Consider the following 19,459-nt stretch of genomic DNA (forward strand, 5'->3'; position numbering starts at 1 on the left):
GCACGTGTCGTAGTAGAGGCGCGCACGTAGCATGTACACGTATGTACAGCGGCCAGGGTGCAAGAAAAAAATACGGCCATGTACATACATACGGGCGGGGTCTCGAACGCCTACTCGCGCATACCTACGGCCAGGGCTCGTGTACATGGCTCGGTCAGAACGGAGAAACAGCGTCATCGTCGTGTTCATGGGAATGCGTCATCGTGTTCATCAGGAGGGTTTGGATGGAACAGTCGATGGAAACGAGGCCTGGCGTACCGCACAACGGAGGAAACGGCCTTGTGTCCGACCGGCCACGTTTGAAACGGGATCCTGTTCATCGGGAGGGGTCTGGCGTACCGCAAAACGGAGGAAACGGACCTCCTACGGTCGAAACGGGGTCCTGTTGATCGGGAGGGGTGTGGCGCACTGCAAAACGGAGGAAACGGGCTTGTGTTGGAGCGCTACGGTCGAAACGGGGGTCCTGTTCATCGGGAGGGGTGTGGCGTACCGCAAAACGGGACTCCACGGGATACTGTTCATCTCCACCGTCGGCCCCCTCCAGCCTCCACGGGCTACTGTTCATCCACCGTCGACCTCCTCCAGCCTCCACCTGAGACTGTTCATCCACGGGCTCCTGTTCATCCAGCCTCCACCGCGAGCTACTCCACTGCTACTGTTCAACCAGCCCTCTCCACGGGCTCCTATTCAACCAACCCTCCATGGGCTACTGTTCATCCAGCCCTCCACCATCTACTGTTCATCCAGCCCTCCACGGGGTGGGCCTGTTCATCCAGCCCTCCACGGGGTCCTATTCATCCAGCCCCAACCGTCTCGATCGATCGGGGTCCTGTTCATCCAAACCCCCCAGCAATGCTCACTGTTCATCCAGAGGCAGCATCGATCGGCTTCAGTTAGCAGCAGTAGCGAAGGAATCGCTCGATTGGGTTCAGTTAACAGCCATCGCTCGGTCGCTCGGGTTCAGTAACGCGTAGCCTGCAGTGCAATCGCTCGGGTTCAGTAGGCGAACGCCTCGCTCGGGTTCAGTTAGAGCCCAACGCCTCGCACACACGCGCGTACGTGTGCGAGAGAAACGCACATCGCTCGGCCCCGACCACCCACCGTAACCGGGAACACCCCGATATTTTTCTCGCCCTCGCTTCTACCACGGTTTTTTCCGTCATGGACGGCCCAAAGAATGACATGCAGCTGCGTCTCCGGCCCGCCCAAGACGAAAAGCCCATTTCCTGTCATGATTTTTTGTCATAGAAGTAGGAGCCCACACATCTATGATGATACCGGGTTTTGTCACAATTATCGTCATAGAAGTGTCATAAGTATGACAGAAAAAAATCGTTCGGCCCAAAATGTCACGGATATGTCTTTTTTTGTAGTGCTCGCCGCTCCGCGCCGCCCGCTCGCTGCACCGCGGCACGCCGCCTCGCGCGCCGTGCCGTCGCCGCCACCCCTCGCCTCCGTCGTCCCGCGCCTTCCCCGTCAGCGCCGCTCCTCGCCAGAGAGCTCGTCGGAGCTCTCGCCGGCGTCGTCCCGCGCCTCGGATCCCCTCATCCCTCACATCTCCATCCCGTTTTTCTCCGAGGGTATAATTTCATCCAAGTCCCCAGATCTGCAACTTCATGAGTGCAACTTTGTCATGTTATAACCTTGTGCATGTGGCTCCGTTTTATCTGCATGATATATCCAATTGTTCATCTCTGAATGCTCTACAAGGTGGTATAGTTTTCATGCATGTTGTTGTTCATGTTGATGCCTTAATAATCGTTGCAAAAGTGCTAAATGATGTTATCTGCTGGAAGTTAGCATAACTTGCTGATTTGTCTTTTTCATAGCATTTTGTGTGTCTATCTTTTGAGCATCATGCCAACATGTTTTAGAAGCATATTCATGCCATCTTTAAAGTGGTGCAATCCATGTATTTTTATGTGCCCTGTGGTGACCAGTACAAGCTTGCAAAGTGAGCTACTTTCTGTTGCTAATTTCAGTGACTGATTTCTGCCAAGTCTGAACCTGCTACATTATGTTGCCATGTTAACTTGATGCTATAAGTGAATCCATGCATAATCTGGAGATGCTCAGTAAGGATGTTTTGTAGACCTTGTTATGCTCTATCAATCCATGCCCTTTTTTGAAATTATGGCCTGCTTTAGCTTGTTGTTTTCATGCTCTCAAATTGCTAAATAATGTTTCTGTCAGTCTGTTATCAGTAAGTTCATTTTTGCCATGTGAATAGCTAGTGTTCTATGCATCCTATGACCATGTTCTTGCCATAAGTAGCTGCAAAAATATGTCATCTTGTTGTTGGTAATATTCACTTGCCATGATATGCTTTATGTTGAGTCAACCAAGCTTGCTAACATGTCTACTTGTTGCTGTTTCTGCCATGTTCAGTTTATTCCACTTAAGTCTGTGAATCTGCTATCATTTGGATTCCACATGTAACCCGCCCCTTTAACTTATATAAGGAGGGGCAGGGCTCCCCAAGAGGGACAGACAAGGAACAAGAAACAATCTCTAGGGCTAGACACCGAGAGCCGGTTCCCGGCGACTCTCCCGTGATCATAATGAGACCTAGCCTCAAACAACATGTAGGGTTGTTACCGGATGATGTTTCCCGGGGCCCGAAGCTGTCTAAATCCTTGTCTTGTGTTGCGTCTCTCGATTCCGCTCAACCCCTCTCAAGCTACCACATAGATGTGTTGGCCTCGCGACTAAGTCCTGACACTAAGGACATCTGCCGTGACAATTCCACGACAGTTGGCGCCCACCGTGGGGCCCGCGCACGGTGGTGTTGAGTTCTTGGAGGGAGCCCTTCAGGGATCCAGAAGCTTGCAATTAGACGGATGAAGAAAGAGCCGGCGTGGAGCAATCACTCAGGATAACCCGACGTATAAGAGACTAAGATCAAAGAAATTAGGGTTGGGTCTGTGTACCGCCGCTTCGATCTACAATCCATCAAGACCGACAGGGGATCGATTTCGTCTGTGCGTCACCTCATGTGATTCGTCAAAAGTTGCCGGCTCCCACTCGGAGGAAGAAGAACACGTGATTGTTATCGTGATCTGCCATGTGGCGGTACTCACGCACGAATCCTACAAGGAGTCCACGTGATGTGCTTTGAACAAACCGGTCAAGAAAAGGAGCAGCCACTCGAAGGAAAAAGTTGAATTCGCTGCCCAACCGTCGTACGGACAGCCGGATAGCAATCGAACAGCCAATTCTGACGTGACGCTGTCCGCGCGTGCCACGAATCCTGAGGCCGGCTTCTGCACTTGCTGTCCGTAGTACAGCCCCGTGGTGGCAAAGTATTGATCACAGGAGCCGCCATGCATGGGACTCAAGCGTTACAAGTTATACACCCAGATCATTCTTTTGGTTATCCTGCAAAATACAGGACGCAATCATCGTGAGATGATCGTGGGACTAGTACTCCTATTAAAATACAGTACTGGTTGTTCTCTTCTAGCAGCAGTTGCATGATTTTCAAAACTCGGAATCACGTGAGGGACCAAAGTACTACTTGGCCAAAGTGAATACATGGGTATTAATCAGAGTCACATGAATAAGACACAGTGGGTTTACAGGAGCACTAATTGATGGCTACTAATATGAAGATTGCTGTCAAAAGGTGGGCCAGAGCCGCCCCCGCACGGACCTCTCGTCGAGCTGCGCTCTTCTGCCAGCGTGCCTCCGTTGTTAAAGCCGCCTTGGCCGGTCGCTGCTGTCCTCCGGTCGCTTCCCGCAAGTCGCCGTTGTGAGCGCGCCGGCCGGCTCTGTGCTGTGCGCTGAGCCGCTGGCCACCTCTGAGTCGCCGCCTACGGCCGAGCCGTCCCGGATCCTTTTATTCCGTCAGATACAACAGGTTAAACACTTACGGTCTCCAACGCCGCGGCCCTCTGCTACTTCAAATTGCCGTCACTCTGCCCCCCTGCGCGTGGTCGCCTGTTCTAGAACCGCAGCTGCGCCCGTTTCTGTCAAGACGGTCCGTTGAAGAGCAAAGCCACTTCTGCCATGTTGAGCCACTGGGGGGCTATATTGAGTCGTCGGTCTGTCTGAGCCGTCTCTGTCGCGTTGAACGGATCATCCGTCATCCGAACAAATCATGTGATATCCATTCAATGTTTCTTATTAGCACATATTATATTTGTCAAAAAGAGCAGTTTATCTTTGCCTTGGTCGGCAATATCGTTTATGCAGGGCAATGGTTCACTGCAAGAGCGATGGCCGTGTCATGTTGCTCGACGAACACGCGTGCAAGCCGCCGCCTCTGCGGCCCAATTTACATCAACGCGTCGGCTGACTTGCCGGTTCACGCGTCTGCACCAGCTTACAACGCGGAGGACAACTTGCTCGTCCGCACCGGTTTACAAAACCTCAGCCGACTCATTTGTCTACATCCGTAGCCGACTCGCTCGTGATTGGTTTTAACTTCACCATAGTGATCATCAACTCCGCAGCGGATAAATTCTGGCTTAACATATCAGGTGAAATCCATCCAGTATATTTTTATATTATATATTGCTTTCTTTAAAAGAGCAATTACTCTGGCTTGCAAGTTTTCCAAAGCGGGACAAATTGTCCACTACAAAAAGGGATTATTATATCACTAAGTTATTGGATAACTCATGCCGGTTTACATCATGGTTAAATATGAAGAATCTCAAGCCAACTCCTCGAGTCGTCTTGAGACTCGGGGGCTACAATGACATGACTCGGGAACTCCGGGTCATTGGCGGGAAGGATAACCCGGTTCCGGAGGCCACTGCCATATTGATGAAAATTTAAAGGCCGTCAGAAAATTGCCGGGTCAAATCAAAGATTCCAGTTAAAATCCGGCTCAAGAGACTTGACATCTCCCACAAAGCACTGAAGCTCTTAAATATCCGGTTTAAAATCCGGTTCAAGGGAAATTTATCTGCCACAAAGTTTTGAAGCTCTCAAATCCGTCCGGTTCAAGGTAAATTTGTTTATCACAAAGCTTTGAAACTTTCAATATCCGGTTTTTCCGGTTCAAAAAGAATTTATCTCTCACAAAAGTTTGAGTTCTCAGGAAAAATTAAAGGGACCAAAAAGAGTCTGTTACAAAGCACAACCTAAACATAGGTACCCTGCTTTAATGACCATTGGGAGCTGATTGTATTCGAATTTAGCTTAACCCTTTGGTGTGACCCTGATCGTATTCGAATCAGAGTCATTAAATATTCTCATGATCACTAGGGGGCTTCCTGTTCAAACATAGGTCGTATTCGAACCAAAGAGAACATAGCTGTCGGTACCCTTTTGATTGGCACACTGCCGAGCTCACTAGGGGGCTTCTTGATCGTATTCGAATCATAGCTCAACCCCTTTTGGGAACCGACGTGGATCGTATTCGAATCAGTGTCGTTAAACAACTCTCAAGGTCATTTGGGGGCTTCCTGTTCAAACATAGGTTGTATTCGAACCAAAGAGAACATAGCTGTCGGTACCCTCTTGATCGGCAACGCCAAAGCCACTAGGGGCTATATGATCGTATTCGAATATTAGCTTAACCCATTTGAGACGGTTTTCTGATCGTATTCGAATCAGAAGCCTAAAATTTTTGAAGTCTCTTTTTGCAAACAGTTTTTGGATTTTATTTGAAGCTCTTTTGATCATATCTAAAGTGTATATGAGTGGTTGCTATTTAACCCGGTTTGACTTTGGATGATAAGTCGCCATCATATGACAAACATAAACATTTGGAAGTCTTGATTTCTAAAGATTGGGTTATCACCCTTACTGCACAGGTCATGTAAACCGGCAGTACAAATTCAATATCACAATAGTTATATGTGAGATATTATGACCCGCCCTGCGGTAAACCGTCAAGGGATTTTGTGATCTACTTGTGTGCAGGATAAGACTACATTTGGGTGGTTACCCGTCCTGGCTTTTGACGTTAAGTCGCCAGGACATATGTTGTTTAAACTCTGTGCAGGATTTACAGAGCTATGACTTACATAAATGATTAAGTTCAAGCCCATCATCAAAGATTGAAATTGGTGTCTCAAAAGGGTTATCAATTCTTGATTTTCTCAAAGGCTATAAGCCGCCGGGTTATAAAAGTTCCGGCTTACAATGGAGGCGTATTAAATTGCCATCGGCCAGGAGCCGCCGAGTATTTAAGCTCCGGATTTACTTATCAACAGATGAGGTATTCAAAGTCGCTTTGGCGCACTGGCTATTATTTCATCAATGGATATGATTTATTATACAATGGAAGGAATAGTCCCGAGTCGCTGCAGGCTTACGACCCGGCACTTGGGGGCTACATTATTCAAATTGATATTATATCGAATATGCAAGTCCCATGTTACTGCCAGCATATACCATGGCACTTGGGGGCTAATGCAAAGTCAATTTTGCTCAACTTATTGAAGACCCGACTCATCACATTCTAAATGAGCCAGCCCTTGGGGGCTACCAATTGGTCCTGTCAAAAGTTCAAGGTACACAAGCATTAATCCATTATATTGAACGGTCCACTATTCAGTTGGTAGAGTACAAAGCTCTTAACCTTGTGGATGTGGGTTCAAGCCCCATGGTGGAGATTATATTATATGATGTTATTATCAATAAATTATATACAAAGTCCCAGCTCAGTATTATCTTACTAAGCCGGCCCTTGGGGGCTACACGTTGCTGTTCAAGTTTACATGGTTATATCTACAAAGTCCCTGCTCATTATTGCATAATGACCCGGCCCTTGGGGGCTACACTGGTTGAAGTTTTCATGAGCATAAGGCAATTACAAGTCCCAGGTTGCTGCAAGCATGACAACCCGGCACTTGGGGGCTACAGGTGATATGCATATAAGGGAGAAAAATCTTCAAATTCTCAGTTTGGAGTAGACCAGATTAACCCGGTGTCTGCAACAATCATGACCCGGCATCATTTATTTATAACCCGGCAATTTTGGCAATCATAAATCGGCAAGTTCTACATTCTCAAGCCGGCTGAATATCTGTTGAATATTTCAAGACCAATATTTTTGTCAAGTCAGAGCATTGAAGGCCGACTCAAATGGATGCTTTATTTACAATATTTTTTCTACAATCCAATATATTATGAAGTTGGTCTATTGACCCGGATTTTCCAGAAGGAGGAGATGACAAGGACTTAAGGATGATCAAGTGCCGACTTACAAGAATATTTAACCCGGAGTACAACCTGTCAATTTGTTCTTGTGTTTATGTTGTAGATCAGTTTAACATGGATAAATCCAAATTAAACTTGGGGGCTAATGACGGGGATATACCCCGCGGTATGACCCGGCCGGATGTATGACCCGGCTGGGACTTGGCGTTTCATTGGTAGCCCGCCGGAGGATTGGCAACTCACGAGTCTGGCGGCTTACTGGTCTGACGAATCACGAGCCTGGCGACTCGCTGATGGCCCAGACGGCGGTCAGATAGAGGACTAGGCCCAAGGTCGAGAAGGCCGGCTCATGTTATGGTGGGCCGGCTTAAGAGGAAAGGCATAAGGAATATTCTCCTACAAAGGAAGCAAGACCCGGACTTGTATTCAACTTGTAAGAAAAGATAGACTAGTCCTAGTCCTACTAGGACTCCACATGTAACCCGCCCCTTTAACTTATATAAGGAGGGGCAGGGCTCCCCAAGAGGGACAGACAAGGAACAAGAAACAATCTCTAGGGCTAGACACCGAGAGCCGGTTCCCGACGACTCTCCCGTGATCATAATGAGACCTAGCCTCAAACAGCATGTAGGGTTGTTACCGGATGATGTTTCCCGGGGCCCGAAGCTGTCTAAATCCTTGTCTTGTGTTGCGTCTCTCGATTCCGCTCAACCCCTCTCAAGCTACCACATAGATGCGTTGGCCTCGCGACTAAGTCCTGACACTAAGGACATCTGCCGTGACAATTCCACGACAGATCATATACTTTTGCTGTCTCAAATCGTGCATCGTGAATCTTTTCTCAGCCTTTCTCTGTTTTTCACCGTCTGGGAATCTGTTATGACTTGCAATCTTGTTTTGATGAATGACATTGATCTAGATGTTATATGGAGATGCTTATTAACCATGTTTTGCCTTGTTTAACATGTACTTTAATGACATGATTTTGTTTACCTTGTTCTTGCATCCTAGCATCATTGTTTCATGCCTCCAACATGTCAATATGTTATTTCTACTCACATGTATGCCATGTTTTTCACCAAGTCTTAATCTGTGTTATAAAGTTGCTTTTTGCATTGATCTCATTGGATTAATCCTGATGCCTATGAACATGAATCTCGTTGTTATTTGAAGCATGTAATATGTACTTTAAGCGCATATCATGTTTGTGCCTATCTTGTTCTTGTAGCATGTTGTTATCATGCTTGCAAAGTGCCTAGTTGCTGTTTTGGGCAGGTTGTGTTTGAAACTTGTATTGAGCGTATGTGTTGAACCGTGGCTCTGTTTGGAGCATGCTCTACATGAAACTTGTTTGGTTTTGCATGTAGTTTCATCTTGCCTTGTTGCATCGTTGGTTTGAGCATGTGTGCTTGATGTTTGAATGCATTTTGCATCAATGCCATGTTTAACTTGTTTTGATCATATCTTCTAGGCCGTAGCTTCGAATTAAATGAACCTTATATGTAACTTGACTAGAAAGATGCGTAGATCATCATGGTGCACTTTAATTTGTTGTTTAACAACTTCAACATAATGTGTTATTCAGATCTGGACCAATTTCGAAATCTGCATATGGGGAGTTTCCGGAATTGTTATATGTTGTTTCCGGCCTCATTTAAACTTGCTTTGATGTGTTGTTTTTATATTCATCATCCCTTGCCATGAGTAGCATCATTTAGCCTTGTCATGCATCATACTTGGTTGAGCATCATGTCATGTTTATGTGTTGTGTGTTTACCATGTTATTTGCTTCTTTCCGGTTGTGCTCCTTCTCGATAGTTCCTGTTTCGTTGCGACCGTGAGGATTCGTTCGACTACGCCCGTTTGTCTTCTTCATGGACTCGATCTTATTCTTAGCGGGATTTCAGGCAAGATGACCGTCACCTTAGATCTCACTACTATCTTTGCTATGCTAGTTGTCTTGATGTTATCGCTATGTCGCGCTACCTACCACTTGTTTATCAAGCCTCCCAAATTGCCATGATAGCCTCTAACCTTTTCCACCATCCTAGCAAATCATTGTTTGGCTATGTTACCGCTTTGCTCAGCCCCTCTTATAGCGTTGCTAGTTGCAGGTGCAGTTGCAGGTTGTTCCATGTTGGGACATGGATATCATGGGATATCACAATATCTCTTATTTAATTAATGCATCTATATACTTGGTAAAGGGTGGACGGCTCGGTCTTATGCCTGGTGTTTTGTTCCACTCTTGCCACCCTAGTTTCCGTCATACCGGTGTTATGTTCCTTGATTTTGCGTCCCTAACACGGTGAGGGTTTATGGGCCCCTCTTGACAGTTCGCTTTGAATAAAACTCTTCCAGAAAGGCCCAACATTGGTTTTAACATTTGCCAACATAATAATACTGAATTAATTAATTAACTCATAGGGCGTCATGAACCCGAGGATTCTTTATTCCACATAAACAGGTGGGCCAGTGCTGATGGTGTTGGTCCCAAACAGAGCCACTTGCGGTGCCGCCCCTTCACCCGGGGTTTTCGGTTGCCGTACGTACTGCTCATCCGGGCGTGGCCTGAGACGAGATACGCGCGGCTACTATCAGGGTGTCGACACGCCGGGAGGTCTTGCTGGATTGGTTTTACCATTGTCGAAATGTCTTGTGCACCGGGATTCCGAGTCTGGTCGGAGGGTCTCGAGATGGAGGATTGTCTTCGTGGATCGTGAGCTTGTCATGGGCTAAGTTGCGACACCTTTGCAGGGTTTAAACTTTCGAGAGCCGTGCCCGCGGTTATGTGGCAGATGGGAATTTTTTATATCCGGTTGTAGAGAACTTGACACCAGACCCAAAATAAAATACACCAACCGCGTGCGTAACCATGATTGTCTCTTTTCGGGTGCGTTCGAGAAGAGAACACGGTGGGGTTATGTTTGAACGTAAGTAGTTCAGGATCACTTCTTGATCATTACTAGTTTGTGACCGCTTGCGTAGTTTCTCATCTTATTCTTGTACTCATAAGTTAGCCACCATATAATGCTTAGTGCTGCTGCAACCTCACCACTTATCCATTCCATACCCATTAAGCTTTGCTAGTATTGATACCCATGGTAATGGGATTGCTGAGTCCTCGTGGCTCACAGAGTGCTACAACCACAGTTGCTACAGGTAATGCCATGATCTTGATGCGAGAGCGTTGTTTACTTGTTTTGGAGTTCTTGTTCTGCTTCTCCTTTGTTCAGGGGATAGGTTCCTGGTCGGCAGCCTGGGAGTGGATGTCGTTTGAGTTTCTGTTTGTGTTTCATCCGTAGTCGGAGGTTGTTCTCATGTATGATGTTTGATGTATTCTTGTAGCATTTGTATGCCCTTTGTATGTATCCCCAACTATTATGTCATGGTACGATGTAATGATATCCACCTTGCAAAAGCGTTTCAATATGCGGCTCTATCCTTGGTGGGACCTTCGAGTTCCTCTCAGATAGGATCGCATATTGGGCGTGACACTTGCACTGAAAGATGAATAGTTTTCCAAATCCAGTTTAGCCTTGCCTTTCTCCAATGAAGGTGTTTCTTCCTTAGATAAGTGGTTGGCTAGTACTCTGGAATCTTCGGAGACCTTAAAAGCTGACCCGATAACAGCAACCTCGTCAACATTGCCATGAGTCGGGCTCTTATCAGTTGATTTGGCAGGAGAGGTAGGTTTAGGACTTGGCGGGTCATGACTGGCCGCCGGGTTGACATCAGTGTCCATAAGCTCGAAAGTTCCAACGTCAGTCTATGGAGGCGGGTCATCTGGTTGGTCGGTAGGATCTTCGGGATTCCGGATTGGGACCTCAAGGGTCTCCAGCACCTGCTTCTCCGGCTCAGAAGCCTCGGGGGCCTTGGAAGAACCGCCCACCTTCTGTTTTTTGCCAGTCTTGGCCTTGGCCCTGTGGCAAGAGTATACAAGCTTATGAGTATGTGACAACAAAATCTTATCAACAAATGAAAACACTTACCCGTGGGCATCAATGAACGCAGGAAGCTGGGTTCTAGTAGAGTCGCCGGATGATGGAGGTGTTCCCTGATAGTTTGAGTCAGAAGGATTAAGAGGTTGACGCATGAGACCGGCCTTTGGATGGGATAGAGTTGGGCTATGAGGCACCTCATTGCGACGTTTCCGGTGAGCCAGCGTGTTGGATAAACCGGCTACAAGATCTTCAGAGCCGCCACTCCGGGTCAAGCGCTTTGACTCATGTTGCTGCTTCTTCAAAAGAAAATTGGGATCCAAATGAGCAAGAGATGAGAAAATCTTTTCCCTCAAAAAAAAGAGATGAGAAAATCTTACTTTCTGGATGACCCGTCACGTTTTCTTTCTTGGCAAAGGTTCTGAGTCGGAGGAGGCAGGAATACCTCTACTGCATCGGCGTGGCTCGTCTCCACTTCGTCCTAAGAGGAAAGTTGCATAAAGAAAAGGCCAAGGGAGTCAAGTTCTACCGCCGACTCATCTAGCTCAAGTAGTTCTTCTGCCGTTTGTTTCTTACGATGCCCCGTGCCACGAGACTTCCCTGCTTTAGTCTTCTTAGTGGGCGGGGCGACTGTTATTTTCCTCTTCCAGAAAGGATAGTCGGCCTATATACATATGAGCATAAGCAATAGTTAAGAGGGTATGGAGCACAAGAGATAGATAAACATGATGAAGATCAGCTCAAAACACTTACAGCAGAAGCCGGGTTAAGAGTGCAGAAAGGGTTCAATCCCACTTTACTGCAGTTTTCTAGAGACTCCCCATGTAGTGTCTTAACTCTGTCATTGATCTCCTTATCAGTCAAACGGGTTTGGTTGTAACGTTGCGGGTCCTTTGTGTCACCGGTGTATTGGCACATTAAGCCATCGCGCCGGCTCAGCGGTAAAATCCTCCATGCAACCCAGCAGCGGACCAGATCAACTCCAGTTAAGCCATTGGCAATCAAAGCCCTTATCTTTTAAAAAGTGGAGGCATATTGGGCGTGCTCTGTGGCAGTCAATCGACCTGGAAGCACGCCACTGGTGGTGAGCCGGTAGGGGCGGTAACCCGTCAAGGGAGTTTCTCCAGCTGGGGAGGTGTCCCTGCAATAGAACCAGGTGTAGTTCCAGTCCTTGGGGTGGCTGGGCAGTGCAACTGAGGGAAAAGTTAGATTTCTCCGCCTCTGGATGGAAACGCCTCCAAGCTCAAGACTAGGCCCATCTGACATTTCAGTCTGGCGGTTGATATAAAAGTAATCTCGGAAGAGGTCAACAGTGGGCTCTTCTTGAAGATGCACTTCGCAGAACACTTGAAAATGATATAGGTTGGAGACGGAGTTGGGACCGATGTCTTGGGGGTGAAGGTTGTAAAAATGCAGAGCATCCCAGAAGAATTTTGACCCGGGCGGTGAAAAGCCACGGAGGAGGTGATCCGTAAAAATGACAACTTCACCCTCTCCGGGTTGAGGGGTAGTTTCAGGGCCAGGAACCCGCCAGTGGATAACCTCTTTAGCCAGCAAGACCCCCATGTCTACATACTCGTTCAATGAGAGCTCAGAGACTCTGGAGGCAACCCAGTCGCACGAAGTGGGAGTCTTAGTCATGATGGGCCGGGTTAAAAAGATGTGACCAAGGAATAAAGGTATGGCGGGTTAAAATTGCAATGATAAGCCGCCCAAGTGATTATATGATGTTTCAACAATAATGAGTCAGTTGCTGTTAAAGATTACAAATTACGATGAACCATTAAAGAATTATGAGCCGCCCTAACCATGGAGTAGAATAACTATCAGACTATGAGAATATGGCGGGTTAAATTATGGAAATATAAGCCGGCAACGTATTGGTGGGTTAATTAAAAGAAGCAGTTTTTGGAACTATTGGCGAGTTACAAGTTCATTGTTAAGCCGCCCGAACAATGAAGGGCGGGTCAATTATCTACGGATCCGAGATTGTTGAAATTTTGCTAAGAATGGGACAAACAGGTTTCGCAGGTTGTAGTTATATTCACAGATCTACAAGAGTTCAGAAAAGATGGATAATTGCTAAACCTAGAGCGTACATGTGGAAGAACTGGCAAGTTGTGTGTTGGTTGTGAAAAGGAAGGGAGCTATCCAAGATGCAAAATAAGGACTAAAACTGCTACCGCCCTAGTCCTACCCTGTTCTTGGATTGAAATGCGACTTCTAGACAGAGGATGGATGAACTTGGATGAAATTGGACGAACAACGATGAACTCGGTAAGTGCATCTAGTGCCCCTTAGTGATTTTGGTGTATTGAAGACTTATAGGTTAAGGGACTAATGTGTTTATGAGTGTACACAGGTCTATAAGTCTATGAGGAGTTTGATATTTACAGAGAAAGTCGACCCCTAAAAATGAAGTTCTTTGACTGAAGACTTTGTATTTCTGAAGACTTTCTGAAGACTTTGAAAGTGAAGAAATTGGTGTGACCTTGAAGACTTGGTATTCATTTGAGGAACATGAAGCGTGAAGACTTTTGTTTTCGTAGTTTCATTTTCTCTTTCTTGAGTCATAGGAAACACCGTACTGTTAAAGGGGGTCGAGGAAATACAAAGGAAAAATTTCCATGTGATGCTCAACTCAAAATCCTACACCTACCAATCCCTTCGAGTTAAGCCATTGGAAATCTCATACAGTTCAGTCATATTCTTCAGTGACAGAGACGAAGTTCTTCTGATCTCTGAGGAATTTGTTCTGACTGAGGAGTTAGGAATTCGCCAGTGCGGATTGCCTACACAGTGAGGAACATGATAGCCCTGAGGAATTTGATACTCAAATTTCCGACCGTTGCTGTGCTATGCGCCAGCTGTCCCAAAATATCTACCCACCTAACGGTAATATCATTGAAGGGCATTTATGTCTTATCATGTCGGGCTGCTTCCTAGGCTATAAATAGCTGCCCCCTACAACCACTAGCTGGTTGGCTGCTCCGAGAGAAACTGACACTTGTCATTCGAGAGCATCCCATCCTCCGAGGACTTTGAGCGAAAATCATCAAGTGAGGAAAACCCAAACCCAAACACCTACAAACCCAAAGTGATTGAGCATCACTGAAGAGATTGATCCTGCGTGGATCCGACGTTTGTTACCTTTGAAGACTGTGCTTCTTCCAGACGGTTAGGCGTCATGGTCTAGAGCATCCAAGAGGAAATTGTGGATCGCCGAGTGACCGAGTTTGTGAAGGTTCGGAAGTCACCTGAAGACTTACCACGAGTGATTGGGCGAGGTCTGTGTGACCTTAGCTCAAGGAGAATACGGTGAGGACTGTGTGTCCGGGACTGTGTGTCCTCAGGTTTAAATACCTAGCCGCTCCAACCAGACGTACAACTGAGACAGCAGTTGGAACTGGTCTACCAAATCATTGTCTTCACCAAACTTACTAGTTCTATTTCCTCAACTCTTTCATTTCCTCATAACTAGTTCATATCTGTGTTTGAAGACTTCGACTGAAGACTTTCTCAATTTCCTCAGTTCAATTTCTTCAGTCTGTTTGTCTTCATCCTGTGTTTACGCTTTCTGTACTCTGTGCTTGTCTTCATTTCATCATGATGACCATGCTTGTGTTCTGCTATGCATACTTTTGAGTACTTATTCCGCTGCAAGTAGTTCTTCGCTAAGGAATTTCCTCACTGGCAAATTCCTCGGTGAAGAATTCATAAAAATCGCCTATTCACCCCCCTCTAGTCGATATAACGCACTTTTAATTGGTATCAGAGCAAGGTACTCCCTTGTTTTGTGTGATTTTGGTTTAACTGCCTGGAGTTTTAGTTATGTCGACCGCAGGTATGATCAAGGTCTCTGCTGGGTGTCCTACCTTCGATGGGACGGACTACCCCTACTAGAAGAATAAGATGCGAATGCATCTTGAGGCAATTGATAACGAACTCTGGTATGTTGTGGAAAATGGTGTTCCTTCTGTCTCACCCTCACTGAACGCTACCGATGTGAAGAGATTCAAGCAACTCGATTCTCAAGCGAAGAATATCATATGTGGCCATCTGAGCAAAGGACAGTATGGAAGAGTGAGTGCTTTGAAAACTGCTAAGCTTATCTGGGATAGGCTGTCCAAAGTGAATGAAGGAGTCTCAACTCAGCGTGACTCTCGAGTTGATGTCCTTCGCAATCTCTTCAACCGCTTCAAAAGACTCGACAATGAAAATGTTCAACAAACCTTCGATCGCTTCACTGACATCTCAAATGAGCTTCAAGCGCTTGGTGCCACTAACATCACCGACCATGAGATGGTGAAGAAATTATTGAGATCGCTTGATTCCTCATTTGATACTCTGCATTGATGATACAAGAACGTGCTGATTACAAGTCACTTGACCCCGCTGATATCCTCGAAAGGCTAAATACTCATGAGTTCCAGCTTGCTGAAAAGAGAGACCTCTATGGTTCGAGCTATGGCAGATCACGTGCACTAAAGGCCAAGGCAGTTTCTGAGTCTGAAGATGAAGACTCTGGCAGCAGCCTTGGTGATCCTGAAGAACTAAGCCAGGAGCTAGCACTGCTCGTGAAGAAATTTCAAAAGTTCTCAAGACGTGGTCGTTTTGGAAGATCCTCAAGGAGCAATGATTCCTCATCCAGTGACTACAAGAAGAGACTTTGTCACAAATGCAAGAAACCTGGACACTACATTCAAGATTGTCCTCAGTGGGAAAAGGAATCAAAGAAGAAGAAATACAAGGATTGCGGTTCTGATGATGCGAAGAAAAAGAAGAAATCCTCAAAATCTTCATCATCAAAATCCTCAAAGTCTTCATCTCACAAGAAGAGCAGCTCCAAGAAGGCTCGGGCATTCATTGGCAAGGAAATGGACTCTGAAGCTGAATCTGAGGAACATGAGGAAGAGGAGGCATCTGAGGAGTCCGAGTCTGGAGTAGCGAGTCTAGCTCTCGCTACTGCATTCGTCAGCAAGTCTATCTTCAACTCTGAAGAAAATGGCTTCACCAACAAGGCTGATGAAGGCAATGATGACTACGCTCCCACCTATTGCTTCATGGCAAAGGGTGCCAAGGTACTCAAATATACCTCCTCTGAATCTAGTGAGAATGAATCTGATGAAAACCTCAAGCTCAGCTACTCTAAACTTGCTAAGATTGCTGTGAAACAACAAATGGCTTTTGAAAAGGTTCAAAACATGCTAGACAAAAGTGATGATATGTTGGGTGAAGAAATGGATCGCACTAAAACCTTGACTGAAAATCTTCAGAGACTTCAGACTAGGTTTGACAACCTTCAAGGTCATCATAACACTCTCTTGTCTGATCATGAGAAGCTTTCTTATGAATTTCTTCAAAGAAAGCATGATCTTGAGAAGCTAAGAGTGAGTTATGAAGATCTTCAGAAGGAGCGCGATTCATTACTTGCTCAACAAATCAGCGCTGCTCAGGAAGAATTTCTTCCTCCATGTTTGAAATGCATTGAACGTGAATCTGCTAATTCTTCACCTGAATGTTCAAATGCTTCTAATGCTACAAATTCTTCAATTGTCTCTGCTATCACTAATTCCTCATCTAAGGACATTGCTAGTATCACTGACGATGTAGGGCTGAAGGAATTGTACATGACAAGCATGTACAAAAGCCTCAAAGGGCATCAGACTCTTTGTGATGTGCTTAAAAAGCATATCCTCAACAGGAACCCTAGGAAAGAGGGTATTGCCTTTGAGAGGAAACTCAATGCTGATGGTACATATTGGAAGCCTGAGCAGTACCCCAAAACCTCATGGGATGCTGCAAAGGGACCTCCAGTTGATCCATCTAATTTATCTGGCTTTACATGTGAATCTTCTCATTCTTCTGATGAGTCATTTGACTCCAACTATAAACTTTTTAAAAATCAGAATGGTGAAGTATTTGTTAGATATGTTGGCACTAACTGCAGGAACGGTTCTCCTATGAAGAAAATCTGGGTTCCCAAAAGGTGCCTTGAAAGTCTTCAGGTGAATGTCCTCATGACACCACCTGTGAAGAATAGGAACCCCAGATCAAATTCCTCACATGGATCAAATTCCTCAAAAGGATCAAAGTCCTCATATGAACATCATCGTGCTAACAACTCTGTTTCGCAGGGAAGAGCTAAGGGCTATGAATATGAGCATTATTCTTCTAATCATTATGTTCATAAGTCCTCGAAGAATTTCTCTGCTTATTCATATGCTTACCCTAACTCCTCTTATGTGAAGCGAAATGGACTGGCTTCTATGCCACCTTTCTCGTATGGAGCTCGCAGAATGATGAACTCTTTGCCACCCCTTCAGATGTGGGTGGTGAAGAAAAAGAACTAATCTTTTATGCAGGGTCAGGTCTCCAGACGTACTTAAACGTCTGAAGAATTTGCTGGAGACCTGAAAAGTGCCTGAAAGGACGCAGGCTAATCATGAAGAAATGAACTTTCATTTCTCACGTCCTCATACTGTTTTAACTGTTGCATTGCTTGATGAAATTGGTCTGATATTGTGATGTCATATTCTTCACTGATGAAGTATATGGAGTCCGTAAGCTGCACTAATTCATCTGCAGGATGATCAACCCAAAGCCACTGAGTGGGTCCTTGATAGTGGATGTACAAATCATATGACTGGTGACAAGAATCTATTGATGGATGCTCCCTTATCACCATCGCATCTGAAGCATATCATCTTTGCTGACAAAGGCAAAAGTCAGGTATTGGGTCTAGGTAAGGTTGCGATCACAAAGGATCGACACATGGACAAAGTCATGCTTGTCGAGTCCTTAGGATACAACCTCATGTCTGTCTCAATGCTTTGTGATCTTGATATGGTTGTTGTTTTTGGCAAGTATCGTTGTGTTGTGGTTATGGAAGCTGACAATTCCAAAGTCTTCGAAGGCTTTAGGAGAGGAGACTTGTATATTGTTGATTTCTCTACAGGACCGCAACCAACCGTGTGCCTACTTGCAAAAGCTTCAGAAGGCTGGCTATGGCATCGACGACTTGGTCATGCAGGGATGAGGAATTTGCACACGCTTGCGAAGAAGAAGCATGTCATTGGCATTGAGAATGTCAAATTTCTCAAGGATCACTTGTGTGGAGCTTGTGAAGCTCGAAAGATGACCAAGGCTAAGCATCCAGCGAAGACTATCATGACCACTACTCGACCATTCGAATTGCTTCACATGGACCTCTTTGGTCCTAATCATTGCTCAACTGTCACAAATGATGCATCTCTCTATGGCTTTGTTATTGTTGATGATTACTCTCGATACACATGGGTACACATTGTTACTTACAAACATGAAGTGCAGGAAGTCTTCAAACGATTTTCCTCGAGGGCTTCAACCAAGTTTGGTGTGAAGATCAAGCACATCAGAAGTGACAATGGAACTGAGTTCAAGAATTCTGGTCTTGATGACTATCTTGATGAACTTGGTATTACTCATGAGTTATCTGCTCCTTACACTCCTCAGCAGAATGGCGTCGTGGAGCGCAAGAACAGAACTCTTGTTGAGATGGCTCGCACTATGCTTGATGAGTACAAGACGCCTCGTCACTTCTGGATTGAGGCAATTTATACTGCGTGCCACATCATCAACAGGGTATATCTTCATAAATTCTTCAAGAAGACTGCCTATGAACTCCTCACTGACAAGAAACCCAATGTGAGTTATTTCAAAGTCTTCGGTGCTAAATGTTGGATTAGAGATCCTCATCACAATGCTAAATTTGCACCGAAAGCACATGAAGGTTTTATGCTTGGTACCGGAAAGGACTCGCACACCTACATTGCCGCTTCCTTTTGATTTCTCTGTCACCCTTTGTTCAGAAGCATGTTTTATTTGTTTTTTTATTTGTCCATTTTTTGGGCAAATTTCATAAAGATTTTCTTTTCTATTCAAAATTATCCAACGAAAATTCTGTTTAGAAAATAGAAAAGTAAGGGAAATGCGTCTATAAAGTATAAAGTTCATGAATTTTATTCATGTTTTCCACTGCAAATAAATAAAAGTGTTATTTTAAAAGGTAAACAGAACTAAAGTGAGAGTTAATTTTTAAGAGCATGTTAAAGTGATAATTGAAACAATTATGATTCTGTTATTTTATGACCAACGTTGTTAATAACATAATCATGATTTATTATTGTTATATATCCACTACTTATACGTCTTTCTATCAACTTATCCCCACCCCCGCGTCGCCTCTCTCTGGCGACACGGGGGGAACCCCGCCGGCGCCGCCACCTTCCCTCCTCCCTCCACCCCCTCACCTCGCCGCCGCCTGAGGAGACCGCCGGCGAAACCCGGTCTGGCTCCAGGGAGGGTGGCGGCGGGGCATCTCTCTGCGAGGCGCGAGGGCGCATCTGGCGCGACGGGCTAGG

Source organism: Triticum aestivum, chromosome 6D, assembly GCF_018294505.1.
Source record: "Triticum aestivum cultivar Chinese Spring chromosome 6D, IWGSC CS RefSeq v2.1, whole genome shotgun sequence".
NCBI lineage: Eukaryota > Viridiplantae > Streptophyta > Magnoliopsida > Poales > Poaceae > Triticum > Triticum aestivum.